Consider the following 13,534-nt stretch of genomic DNA (forward strand, 5'->3'; position numbering starts at 1 on the left):
TAGTGATTTGAAGTGTCTGTAAAAACTGATGGAGTACGGTAGCTGTGAAGACTTTTTTCCTTCTTCTTAGTGGAGATAGAATGGGCTGGCTGGACATGATACAGTACCACAATGCCAGCTAGGCACAAGATTGTTGCTAACTCTGGGAAATTACTTGTTCTGCAGCAAGAGAGCTACCTAACAAGCTATGTGGAGAATTCTGTTGCTTGAAAAATGAAATCTGGCTTGAGAACCTTGATATACCCATTTGAAGATAACCATGAAGAAAAAAACGTGGTAGTTGCCCAGATGTGTTGACTGGGGATTGATTTAGGGATAAAATGTTTTATCCCTAAATCCAGGAGTCATTCCTAATATACTCATATATAATGCCTCATTGATGAAATTTTCAGTTCCATGGAAGAGACCGTGACCAGTTGCAGATATACGTCCATGGCTCTCACCCTGGCTGATTTGGCAGAACTGTTATAGGCGTCAGTGTGTCACTATTTCACTCAATAAATGTGTAACAGGAACATTACTAGAAAATGAACTAGAATGCGTTGGAACAGAAAAGTTCAATGATGCCATAGAGGGAAGACCTTAGATGGGAGCATTAATACTAGTTGCAAATAACTTCTTACTGGCCAATCTAAAGTCTGAAATATTTGACCATCTGTCCTGTTCATCTCAGGAGAGATATAGGACACAAAATCAACTAATTGTTGTCATTTTGCTAATACTCAAGTATTAGGTAATGCACAGGAAGTTCTAAACAATAAATGCTACTTACTGGGCTGCAGGGGCAGAGGTTTTCTTCACAGAAATAATTCACAAAAATATACAAGGCAAAAATGGGATCAGTCTGAATTCTTTTTTGACATTTAAAAAGAGGTTACTCGTTTAAATTACATTTTCAAAAAGTAATCCACAATAAACTGTTACTTAGAACAATAACATGCCAGTTAAATATAACTGATTACTGTAATTCTTTATATTAACCTGATGATTACGTGTTTTGTAATAAACCTAAGATTTAAAAGTAGTTAGAATGCCAAGAAAAAAAAAATCTTTGCCAGTAAAGTGAGAACTCATGCTCAGAATCAATAAAACTTTTCTTTAGTTAAGTGGTAATTTTCTGATAATATCCACATTTTCTAGCACGCATATGTCAGAGTGTCCTGATACATCTTAATTTTTCATGCAGCTATACCTTATTTCATTTAGTACAGGGATGCTTTGTCTGTGGAATGAAAAAGAATGAACAAATATCACTATAGAAAACCTGCAATCTCCAGATACCCTTGCAGAAATAATGCCGGCAGCTTTGCTACTAGTCTACTTTCAACATCTTCTCAAAAAAAAAAAAAAAAAGACTACAGTGTATTTCCTGTACAGAAATACTTGATGGTGCTAGCTGAAAAAACAAGACTAAGATCCCCGAACATCTGTTAAGCTCTGTCCTTGTAACTGCATGCCTTCCTCTGCATTTTTTACTAGTCATTTTTGTCCTTTTAGCTTTTAAGAGAAATTAGCCAGTCTTCAAATTCTTCCATCCTGAATTAACTGTTACTTTAACCATTGCAACAGTTCCAAATCTAAACCTAAATTCTGATGCTCTTTCAAAAAATCAGAGTTCAGCAGATTTTTTTGTATAGAAACATTTTCCTGTAGACACCAAAAATGGTACCAATTTAGCCTACAATTTCATGACAGGGTCAGTGCTTATAAATTGTGTGTCAGGTTTGTTTAAGTACCAGTCATCCACAGTCACACACTGCTTGAATACACATCACCAGGGGAGTATGACACAAGGTGGCTTTTCAATGGCAGAAGAGGCTATTCAGGAGCAAAGGACAGTAATTTGTTCTGAATGGAGTTGAAGTCCACTGCACTACATGTTGTGGGTACATATCAGAGCCTCGGCATTGGACTCAGAATGGTGCTAGGATTCACTAGTATCCCTGCTAGGCTGGCATCTAAAACATTTCACTGCCAACTGCCTACTAATCAATCCTTAAGTGCTCGAGTATTTTCAGAAGGAAGATGAGAATACTAAATATTCTGAAGCTTGCGGGATTACAGTGGAAACAACCAAGTTCCAATTCTTGTTTTTGTTGATACAGAGATATTAATACAAAGTCTACCAGGTTCCACGGGTCGATTTCAGGACACTAACACTACAGTATGCTTGTAGGAATCTGATATTCTCGGAGATGCAAAATACACATTCCAAGCCTTCTCAAGATTAGGCGGGGAGTTAAATCCTAAATGTGGAACTAGATTTTCTAACAGCTTCTTAATGGCCCTGATCATTACATTAATCAATATGAAGCTTTTCAGGCTTTTTGAGAGTAAAATTGCTATCTGAGACCCATCTCTGGGAATGCTCACTGCTCTGAATCTTCCATGGAAATAGGTAGCTTTCTTCAGCCCAGAATTAAATATCAATATGTCTCGGAAAGGTTGAACTTAGGCTTTCATTTCCATCCTGTGAATGTAAGTGGCTACCTACAGGCTGGTTACTGTAGCAATCATTTCTAAGCATCTTGCAGTCCCTGTTGATAACATAGAAAAAACGTGATAACCAGTGTCAGGACTGCGATTACTGCTAGGGATCAGGGAACAATTGAATATAAGCTCCCTGCAATTTAGTCTATATTTTCTAATACCAGAAAAAATCTTCTGTATTTCATTTCTCTGTATTTTTCATAGGTTATTTTGCTTGCCAGATTTTCCTCTTGTCTGTTCATCACCTTCTAATTTCCATTATGTGAAATTGCAAAGTAAAAAACTAGAAATATTACTTATAGATATATAGTAGGGCTGAGCAAACACTTCACAGAAGTGAATACTTTATTTAATTGCTTTTAATCTCTGCTCACAATTGTCTGTGAAGATATTTATTTTCTCAAAATACATTTTTTATTCAATTTTGTTGAAATTGATTTATCTGTTTGACATTATTCGGTTTGACTATAACAAAGCTAAATTAAAGAAGGTAATGTTAGGAAGAGTGAACTGGAAACAAATTAGTGGTTGGAGGTAGGAAAATGTTTTGTGATATTCATGGTATTAGGAAAATAATGGCTGGTCAGGTAGAAGAAAAATATCAAGAAATGATAAGAAACATTAATTTCAGTGAACATCTACTTAAGGACTGAGTGGCCAGAGTGCAGGTACTTGAACTGGCAGAGCACAAAATAGGAGATGAAGTAGGTTCTCTTCACAAATAGGTGAAGAGAACTATCTGAGTCCTGCAGAGGTTGCATGGTAATGTGGGATTCACACAAATGCAGGGAAAACAACTGTCCTTGAACAACCTACAAGATTTGTTGCTTGAAAGAGCTAGGTAACACTGAAGATCCAGCTCAGGTACATAGGGTGGACAGTACAGTTTATCTTGGCATGTAACGGGAAGATAAAAAATACTGCTATGAAACTGGTAGGCAATCAAAGGAGTTTGCAATAAGAAGTCCCTGTTAGCACAACAGTACAGCAAGGATAGGGTGCTTGAAGAATGACAGATTTCAGCTCGATCACAGAGTGTAGATGTTCCTGGAGAAGGAAACTTGAAAGGTAAAGAGATCATGAGTGCAGCTTGTCTCTGAACCACGACAGAAGTTATGTTTAGAACTACAAATAAATCTGATTTTGCCTTTGAATATTATTTAGGTGACACAGGTGATGAATGAATAGGGGCATGAAGGTGCATCCTCATCTAAGAATTTAATATTGATGGTTTTTAAATCTAGGAATATTTTTCTCTAGTATAAGCAAACAGACTGCCTGTGCCTACTGCTGGTTTACTACAGACAAATATAACTGAGAGGCAAAAGACAGTGGGGTTTTAACTCCTACAGGTTGCACTATTTGTTGTACACAACAGGAACGTAAACGATTTTGTATCTAATAAATGCATACTGACTGCAACATTAGAAGAATTTATAGGTCTTGGGAGCTAGAGGAAGAATATAGAGCTTGTAATGACAGCATAATGAATGTAAAGTCGTGACATTTTGAGAGTCATTATATATAGATGGGAGTTCAGTACAGATAAGAATACCTATGGATTTTGACCTGTCCTTGAAATATATAAATGGTGCTTAGATGTTAAATTCATTATGGTCTCTAGTGAGACTGAGCTATTCATTTTTAAACTGGTTAATTTAAGTTAGTATTGATGAAAGACTTCATAGCAGTAAATATGTAAAGATCATGGACAAGCACACTGTTTTATAAGCATATTATCGTGTGTCTGCAGCAAAAAGCATTTACAGGTAGCAATTTTTTTCTATATACAAAATAACAGTTAATTAGAAAGTTAAAAAATGGAATTAATTGTGCTATTCCATACATGGAACATAGTTTTAAGTCTTTGCAGTGAAAGGTGCTGCAGATAGATATGATTAAAGAACCATAATCTTGAAGAACGAACAGACAGCAGCATGCAGGCTGTTCTTCAGGATATGAAAAATGACAAAGGCAATGGTACCTACAGGTTGGTCTACTAAATCATTTCCTGTAAACTATAAAAGGTAGGAAAATGTAACCATATGTTGGGCTGTCACTCAAAATTACCAGGATTTGCACAGGCAGGAACCCTCACTGGGAGTCTGGAAATTACAGGGAGTGGAACAACCTTTAATCCTAGACATACAATGTGGACATTAGGTCATTCGGGGAAAACTGTTCTGCTGCCAGCTATTTTGTGCCTATTTTGTGAATAAGTAGAGCAAAATAGTCATCGGAGATAGCAGGTATCATCACAAAGACTGAAAGTCACTGAAAAATCAAAGCATAAAGAGAACATGCTATGTTAAGTCATTCTCTAGGTACCAAGTGTAAATCAAATTGGATGCAGCTCCAGTGAGAAGAGATCCAGTACACTTCTTGCGTGTGTTACATGCTGCTAAATTTGCTGACTTAATGAAAAAACAGTCCTTTTCTATGCTAAGATTCAGCTGTAAATCTCAAAGGATTAATGTGCACATCTAATGGACATTATCACCACCATAACTGACTTGTTATGGCTAATAATATCTACAGTTCCTTAGCACTATTACCTTTATTAACTGCATTTACTGAACCTCCCCACCAGCTCCCCACCCCCTGCCCCACTTTACAAATGTGATTCCCAAGAGAGCTTTTTTTTAAACAAACAAACAAAAAAAATACCCAAAATAAAATGGCCTATTGGCTGTTCCAGCAGGATGTTTTAAAATGATTAAAAAACAAAATAAAAGGCAGTTTTCTGTGTGTTCTGTCTAGTGAAGTGATGTACGCAAAATATAATACACATTTTAGCTTATCATTGTTTTACTGTACAGACAAAATTGAGGACTATCAGATAATGTGTTTGTAGTACAAAATTTAGGATTAACTTCCATGTTTAGAAAAATTATATAAATTATTAACTCTGTAAAATTATTACTTCATTTACGCTATGTCTTTTGTAACATCTAGAATTCAAACAGATGTCTTGAATTAATTTGGGTAGACAGGAGTCATAAACTTTCAAAGCTTTGTTGACCTTGGAGTAAATATCAGAAATTACTATACCTGAAGATCTTATCCCTTTGCTTTTATGGATAATTCTGTCTTTGGCTAAAGGTCAAAATTAGCCTGTTCAATAAGCAATTTAAAATTAAAAGCTGTAATAATGGTTCAGCAAAGATCTGTCATTCTGCTGCAAAAAGTGATTAGATATCCGTAGCTATTTGATTAAATTTTCCACTTGATGGTCTGCATGTGTAAAGAAAAGTCTGAAACTACCTTAGACTGTTGTCAGAATACTGTATGTAAGTGCATTTATTTTACATAGATTTACTGATGCTTGTAAGCTTTGGGTTGTGTTTGTTTTTAAACTTTTTTTTTTTTTTCCATGGGATTTACTTCAGAAGCCTTAACTGTGAAGTAATGCAATACTTGTGATGAAGCAATAAAATATTTTTTTAATACAGGTGTCACTCTTTTCATGCCCATTGAACTCAGGTTTCTAAGTACTTCCAATAGAATAATCTACCCTACAGTATTTACTTATACTGGTTTATATCATATAACTGTTTAAACTCTACTATTACAAAGCACTGTTACAATAGTATTAGCTGAAATAATACTACTAAAGACAAATTGACTCATAATGAAATAAACTACACTGAAATAGCTAAAACAAAATTTAAGAACAAGGAAATTTTGTGCAGTAAGAATTTTTTTAGTATAAATAAGAAAATGTAGTTCATCTCTAGCAATGCTCCGCATATAAATCTTGAAAGTAAAATCTAATTTTGGAATGAATAGAATGGAAAAAATCTGCCAGGTATGTTCAGGTTTACCTTTTGTCAAGGGGAAAGTCCAAAATAGAAGTCAGAAATTACAGCTAGAAATGAATCTACAAATTCGATTTAAGTCTGCTCAGACTTGTTAGAGGATTGTGTAAAGATTTTACTTGAGCTTTAACTTGCATTTATATAATGGTCAAACAAGTAGAGGTTTTAAATTAGCTCAGGTTTTCCAGGAAAAGCTTAGTTCTTACTGTGGGGGTATCCACGCAGGTAATGACCCATATGTTTAGAATCAAACATTACATCTTGGTTGCAAAGTGCAAACTGCGGTGAAGAGATAAGATCAAGAAGATGCCTTTAGCTTGGTAGTGCTTTTACGTATTCTGCATTGTCAAGATTTGAATTAACTGAATGGTTCCATTTTCAGTCTGTAATGTAATTTCCTGGGAGAGTAAAACTGGAAGACAAAACTCCATGAACCTGGACAATGTAAATGACTTCCATAAAAAATATATTACTAGAAGCCAAGAGCCACGGGGCAGGGGAGGGAGGAAGAAAGTTGGAGCTGTTTTACTAAAAAATAGTGCTCAAGGACCACAAGTAATCATTAATATTTGAAAAGATCAGTTGAACTGTTTCCTAAAGACAGAGATTTAGAGAGAGCAAATGTCTCCAGAGATTCTTTATAATTACAACTGCTTCGTCTTACTTTTTTGATACATACAAGAAAACAAACAAACAAAAACCTGAGTTCCTTTTCTTACGTTTCATTTTGTGAAAAGTCATTTTAAATATTCTACCCAAGAACAGGAATTACAACTCCTGCTGTACACACAAAATTGCTTCAAGCCCAAAGTGCCTGAACCTCCAGATTTTCGCTTTGTTATCTGCTAAATGAATTGCTCAGGTGCATCATCCTAGTGCACACTAGTATCAGTTTAAGGTTATAATGTAATCTTCAGTACAAGTTGACAAGGTGATGGTGCTTCAACCTCAAATGTTAATTTTCAGCTCACTGGGCCTTTTCACTGGGCCTAAATCCCTTGATCTACTCTTACCTGGAGTGCTACAAAGAAGCACAGTAGTCAATTTACTAGAAGGGCTGAGGACACACTGTTTAGGGCATCTGCAGCCTTTGCTGGCCCCAAAATTTTACAAACAAAACTCAGTGTTCCCTATAGCAGGCTGGAACATGAACAACAGGGACAGCAATACATAAAAGGACCTTTGTACCGTTGACAATATACACAGTAAAAGCATTCAAATGCGTGGTACAGGTTAAAAGAAAGTATTGTACATAGGAAGCTGGGGCAAAGAAACAAACCTATCAGGCCTAAATGATGACTCCTGCCAACTTTTTTCTTGTGTTCATATATTGACTTCTATTCAGGCTTCTTTATTTGCCTTTTACTGATGGTTGAGCACTTGGCATAAGCCTTGCCAGCACATTCAAACCCGTGAGGGAGCAACACTGAGCCTCTCTGTCAGATATCCTCCTTCTTCAATGCCCTAGGCAGGTCATGAGCGAGTCTGATAGCTGCCCAAGCAGCACGGGCACAGATTAATGATTACCTCGTCTTGTTCTGGCCATTCTAGCACAGCCCTGAGCAGTTGTTGGATGCCATCCAGTCAGCAGTTTTGCAGTCCAGGAAGCTGAGGATAGCTGGGAAGGAGCACAAATCACAGCTATCTACCCTTGGCCTGTGCAATAACAGCCCATGGTCAAAAAACAGTCAAAGATAAAAGAAAGCCAGGGATTTGGCAATGTTATTTGCACTGGTGTCTGACATCAGTGCTGTCTGTAAGGCCACTTGGCTAAACCTATGGTACATTCTGGGGATCATTGCACAGTCTCTTATTCATATTAATGAGCCAAGATTATGCAGTGTGAAGATCTACCATACCAAAAAATGTAAAACCATATTGTGATGTCTGTTAATTAGTATTATTCCAACTACTAATTTAGTGCCTGTTTCTTTGATATAATCTGCCCAAATTCTTAACTGATGATGTATAACTTTCAATCCATTTGTTAGGACTAATGACATCAGGGGCCTGTTAATAGTAACAAATGCCAGCTCTTAGACTTGAACTCGTCCTTCTACTTGCATTTTGTGGGAGGTTGTTCAAACTCAAGGTTTCAGTGGGGAAAGGAAAAAACCTGCCAAGGTAATATGAAGATAGAAGCAACTGGTACAGTTCTGCACATTCATTTCTTTTAATATTCTTTATCTCTGTGCTGTCAGAATATATTTAATATCACGTAAATTCTGATCTACTAAGAGAATTTGATTAGTTCCACATCCGTTGCATGACTTCAGTGCTTTAGAACAGTGAAGCCTTTATAGCATAGAATTAAGTTGCTGGCCCAGCATACTATTAGCTTCAGATTAGCAGTGCAAATTTTAGTATATTAGCATTACGTTTAATATAATAGGGCCTAGCCTGCTACAAAATTCCTGGGACCCTGACAGAGAAAGCTGTCAAACAAAAAGAGCCTAGTAGTCACTGGTAATGACATATATTTAAGTTTATGTGCTCCTACACAGTAAATTAAAGGTTTTCACTTAGCCACTACTGGATTGGGCAAAATTGGCTTTAGAGAGAAGCAAAGTGAAGGTCTGCTGGCCCTACAATGTCTGACAGACATCACAAGAGTAGACAAATGGCTTTGTTTATTGAGGCCAGTTGCCTATGCACTCTCATTAAGTCAAGTGGCAGGACAAAGTCCATAGGTGCAAGAATTTTGTGGGGAAGAGGCTCAAGCTCTTCCATCCGCTTGTCTGCTGCTCCCCAGCTGGGAGTCTTTCACTACATTGCTGTGACTCATCTGAGGAACCAGGAAAAGGGCAGTCTTGCACAGTTGGTATCAGTAATGCCAATACAATGACAATGCAGCAGAGGATGGGAATTAAATGAAGGTCCATGTTTTAAGTTTTACAGTCTCCTGTATAACAACCTCTCTCAGCTTAATCCTCATTAATTTCTTCCCCACTTAATAGGATAGCTTCAGCTGTGGGTAAGAGATCTTCAGAAGTGATATAAACCATAGTTTTGATTTATGCCAAATGCAGCAGTATGGCGTAACTTTGGCAGAGATTACTTCTAAATTTGAAAATTATTGGAGTGCTAAAACAATGAAATAGAAGATGAAAAGGTTTACAACTGCTGGATATCAGATTCAAATTTTATATTTGAAACACGACAGTAAAATATGAGAATATCAGTTGCACAGAAGTGAGTTATCAAAGTATTGTAGCTCAAAACAGTATCATACATGACACATGTATGGACATATATTTCTTGTAGCCAAAGTAATTTCTAGGATTGAGAAATAGAATATAAACTAGTTATATGACATACCAAGGATCTACAGTTTCCAGAAGACTATTTTTCCTATATCCCTGCTAGCTGAGGTGCTAATTGAGATTAAAATCAGAGATTATCTTGGTTGATTGGCTAAAATCAGAACAGGGCTTAGCAATTACAAACATCAGAAATACAAAAACTGAGACACATACACATTTTTTGATATCCAGAGTACACCTGGATATCAAATAAAATTAGCTCCAAAGTCATGCATCAGTCTGGAGATGAAGGTTTTCACTGTTTTCATGAATACAAGGTCAGAATATCCTAAGGACGTACTCTACCACAAAATGTAATTTGACAGACCCAATAATACATAATCCACAACTTCACTGAATGTTGTCAAATCTTGTTGACAATTAAAACTTTTCCAGTGCTACTCCTTCTTCCCAAATGAGCTAGACTAAAAGACAAAGTGAAATATGATAAAGCAGTTGGTTTGCTCTGACTACTGTAGGTAATGCTGAGCAGTTTAGATTTGATCCCTGCCTATCTTGTAAACAAACAGTTATTTTTGATACTTATTCAGACTGGGGAAGAGACTCATTTCATATAGATACTCAATTTGACATTATCTTTTCTCAAGTCTGTGTCCAGGGATAGTTACCTCAAATTGTACTGTGCAATCATCTATATGATTACCTCTGAAGAAATTTTTCTCAACCAAACATCCACAGCCAGGACCCAACAGTGAAAAGAAGGCAGAAAAAGGCAGCAGCAGCCTCACATTGTCCCCAGCACTGATAAGTTTGACCCTGGAGATCAATACTACCAGAACGAACTACGTAAAATGCAGACACGGCTCTAACGTCATTCCAACTAATCCTCAAAGGGAAGGACCAAAGACCAAGTCTCCAGAGAAGCAAGGGTCCTAACTTGCTTCAGGAGGAAGGGTTCTGCAGAACAGCTGAAGCTAGGAAGGAAGCTAGGAAGGAAGGAGCAGCCAGGTATCCCATACCAGGAAAGGAGACTGTTGTGTTGCTTCAGGCATTCAACATTCCAAAAGAAGCAAAAAATTCCATGAATACTGAATTCTTTAGCAACTGAAAAGAACTTTACTCCCTAAGACTCTATCGTAATACTGCAGTCATTTAAATATGAGCTCTCTAAAAGGTGGGATATCTATAGTATGCTCTGCTGAAAGAGGCCTCGTAAGCTTTGTGGTGACTTTGTGTAATCTCGTCCCCTGTGTGACACTGCAGTACTCAGTAAAAGCAGAAGGTTTGATCAGAATATGTGAGGAATCCAGCAGGAGAATATATATGTATTTTCTACACAAAGATCCCTGGACCTCAAAATCAGTTTTGATGACATTTTGGAGGGCAGTCCTATAATGAGAGTTTGACAGATGCAGCCAGAATGCACTGTCTGAAGAGGACATAAGCTCCTTGCTAATCAGTTACTTGCAGGAGGATTCAGTAGCATATGGGATAAGAGGAGATAAAAGAATATTTACTCCATCTATAATTGTTCTTTGAGCTGTTGTATTTAGAATGGATTCCAGAATCTGCTTCCCAGTTCCTAAGGATATAAATTGTAAGGGGAATCTGGAGCATTATGGATTTCGAGACCTTCATATCTTTACATGGGAGCAGAAACTGGCATAGGTACTTCTGTATGCCTAAGTGGCTGTTCAGGGGTCTCCAGACTTCCAGATGAGGGACCAAGCTCCTGTAGGGTAGAAATCATGTTGGCAGTAAGACCTTCAACTACTATTGCTTTCCTTGTGTAAATGATGATAAAAAATGCGGAACATGCGGCAGTGAATTTTCAAGAGGAAAATTGGATATTAGAAGTCTTCTGCAACAGCTAAAGCAAACACAACTATTCATTTACCATTAAGAGAAGGCAACGATGCACCTGCAAACTTCATTCTTTATTTGGTCAGTTATTACTGAAGGAAACCAAGTATAGAGAAAAATTGTAAATGGCTTTCAGATTTTATTTTCTTTGCCAGAGATGTCCTCCATAGCAAAGACCTGATGCAGCAAATATGTTCTGTCAGGTGGTGCAAGGATAGATGTAATGATGTTCACATGATAACTTGATATAAAAATAATGGTAAAAATAAAGAAGAACAGCCACATTTAAAAAACAAACAAACAAAAACAAACAACAACAAACAAAAAACCACACACACACAAAAAAAAAAACATGCCAAGTGTGTCTAAGTCTGTATTTAGTGCTAAAACATTTAGTTTCTTATAGCTGTCTATGAATAAATGAGGTACAAGTTTCAAGAAAAAATGAAAATGTTAAGCTCTCCTAAGGAAACAACTACCTTCCTTGTATATTGAATTCTTTCTATTTTCTTTTTAAAAGTTAACTTCAAGTGAAAGGACATGAAAATGACACTTTTAATATTTCTGTGACCAAAAGGACAGTGTGCAAGTATAAAGCAAATTTTATATGAAGTCTGAGCAAATCTGAGGCTAAGGCCACTCCAAACAGACCTAAAATGGAAAGCTGTAAGGATGCGCTGTGGACAACAGTAATTCCAGATTATGACTGTCTGCTCAAAAATACAGGAAAGCCTACCAGCATAAGGCGTATGAAAAAAGATCTTGAAAATTCATTTGTGCCTCTGATCTTTCAATATGATAAATTCTCTGCTTTCAGTTTCAATAAGGAGATTTTAGAGAAAAGAATAAAAATGAAAAGAAGGATGATGAGCTCACAGGGGAATATTTTAAATGAATACATTCCAATATTTTTTGATAAGTGTTAAATTTCATTTAATTACTTTCTTTCTGAATATCTACTGCCTAAGTTTATGCCAATTGCATATGTACTAAAGACTGTGAATGGCAGTATAACTTGGGAAACATTTACAGATGGAACAAGGTGCAGCAAGTTATTGCACTATGTTATGCAAAGGTTTTCATACCTAAATAAAAGTGCACAGACACAGAACACAGGAGGGTTTATAAAACCAAATTAAGGTACTGTAACAATATAACTTTTCTATGGAGGAGGCTGGATATGTATATCTCCTATGTTTAGGGTCAGAGTAAAGGATTTATTGGGGCTTGGTTCTAGATTCACTGTCTTCCAGAGTGTTTTTTTTCTCTTACTGCTCTTTTTGCTAGACATCTCAAAACATTAGCATTGGCAGCAGAAAACAGCTCAGCAAATCACCTTTACAGAGCCAATGCAGAAATACCAGATGACGTGAACTTAGGAATAAACTCTACTATTCGTGTTTTCCCAGATATTACAGAAATGTTTTTGTGCCACTTAAAGACAATCTTTTACTATGCAAGCTACTGGAATAATTGTAATCATCTGGCCATTGTATAAAGTTAGGGAATATTTTTCTCCTTGATGAGTAGGAAGCAACAGAGGTAAAATTGTTTTTTTCAAAGGATATTATTGACAAAGCTGAAGAAAGAACAAGTCTTAGGCAGTGAAAACTAATATTTTAGGTTTGAAAGATGAATGATAAGACAAGGAATCCCAAAGCTCTCCACACAGGAAGAGAGAATATTACTTGCTCTCAAAACATTTTTACACTGTGGATTTCACTGAAAGTTCCTCTTAAATCACTATTAAAATGACCAGAATGCAATACTTCTAGGAAAACAGTGAGAACAATCCTAGACATGTTATCAAAATATTGAAAAAAGACAAGCAAAAATGAGCTGGATGCACTTGTTTTATCCTAAGCAACATAGCAGACAAAATGAAATACAGTACTATTTTTTTAAATATAAATATGTGCATAAATGTATTGGCAAACAAGGGAGCTTTATAAACATTAACTGAAGAAGTGTACTCATTTTCTGTCACACTGAAATAGCTGTCTACATTTCTATAATCTTCCAGTCAGGTTGTTAAGAAATATATAATGCTACATACTTGTAATTTGAAAATCTGATCATATCAAATTCCTTCCATAATGG

General features: G+C 36.4%; 2 protein-coding genes across 48 annotated transcripts in view; one reads left to right on the forward strand and one right to left on the reverse strand.

Moving 5' to 3' along the window:
* Window positions 1–13,534, forward strand: part of B3GALT1 (beta-1,3-galactosyltransferase 1) — a 206,147-nt gene that overhangs the window by 45,637 nt on the left and 146,976 nt on the right. The window lies entirely within an intron of this gene.
* LOC310901875 (uncharacterized protein) overlaps window positions 1–13,534 on the reverse strand; it is a gene marked incomplete at its 5' end in the record, with an annotated part of 188,503 nt that overhangs the window by 43,864 nt on the left and 131,105 nt on the right. The gene's annotated exons all lie outside the window — the stretch shown is intronic.

This window comes from Anser anser (genome assembly GCF_964211835.1).
Source record: "Anser anser genome assembly, chromosome: 6".
Taxonomy (NCBI): Eukaryota; Metazoa; Chordata; class Aves; order Anseriformes; family Anatidae; genus Anser; species Anser anser.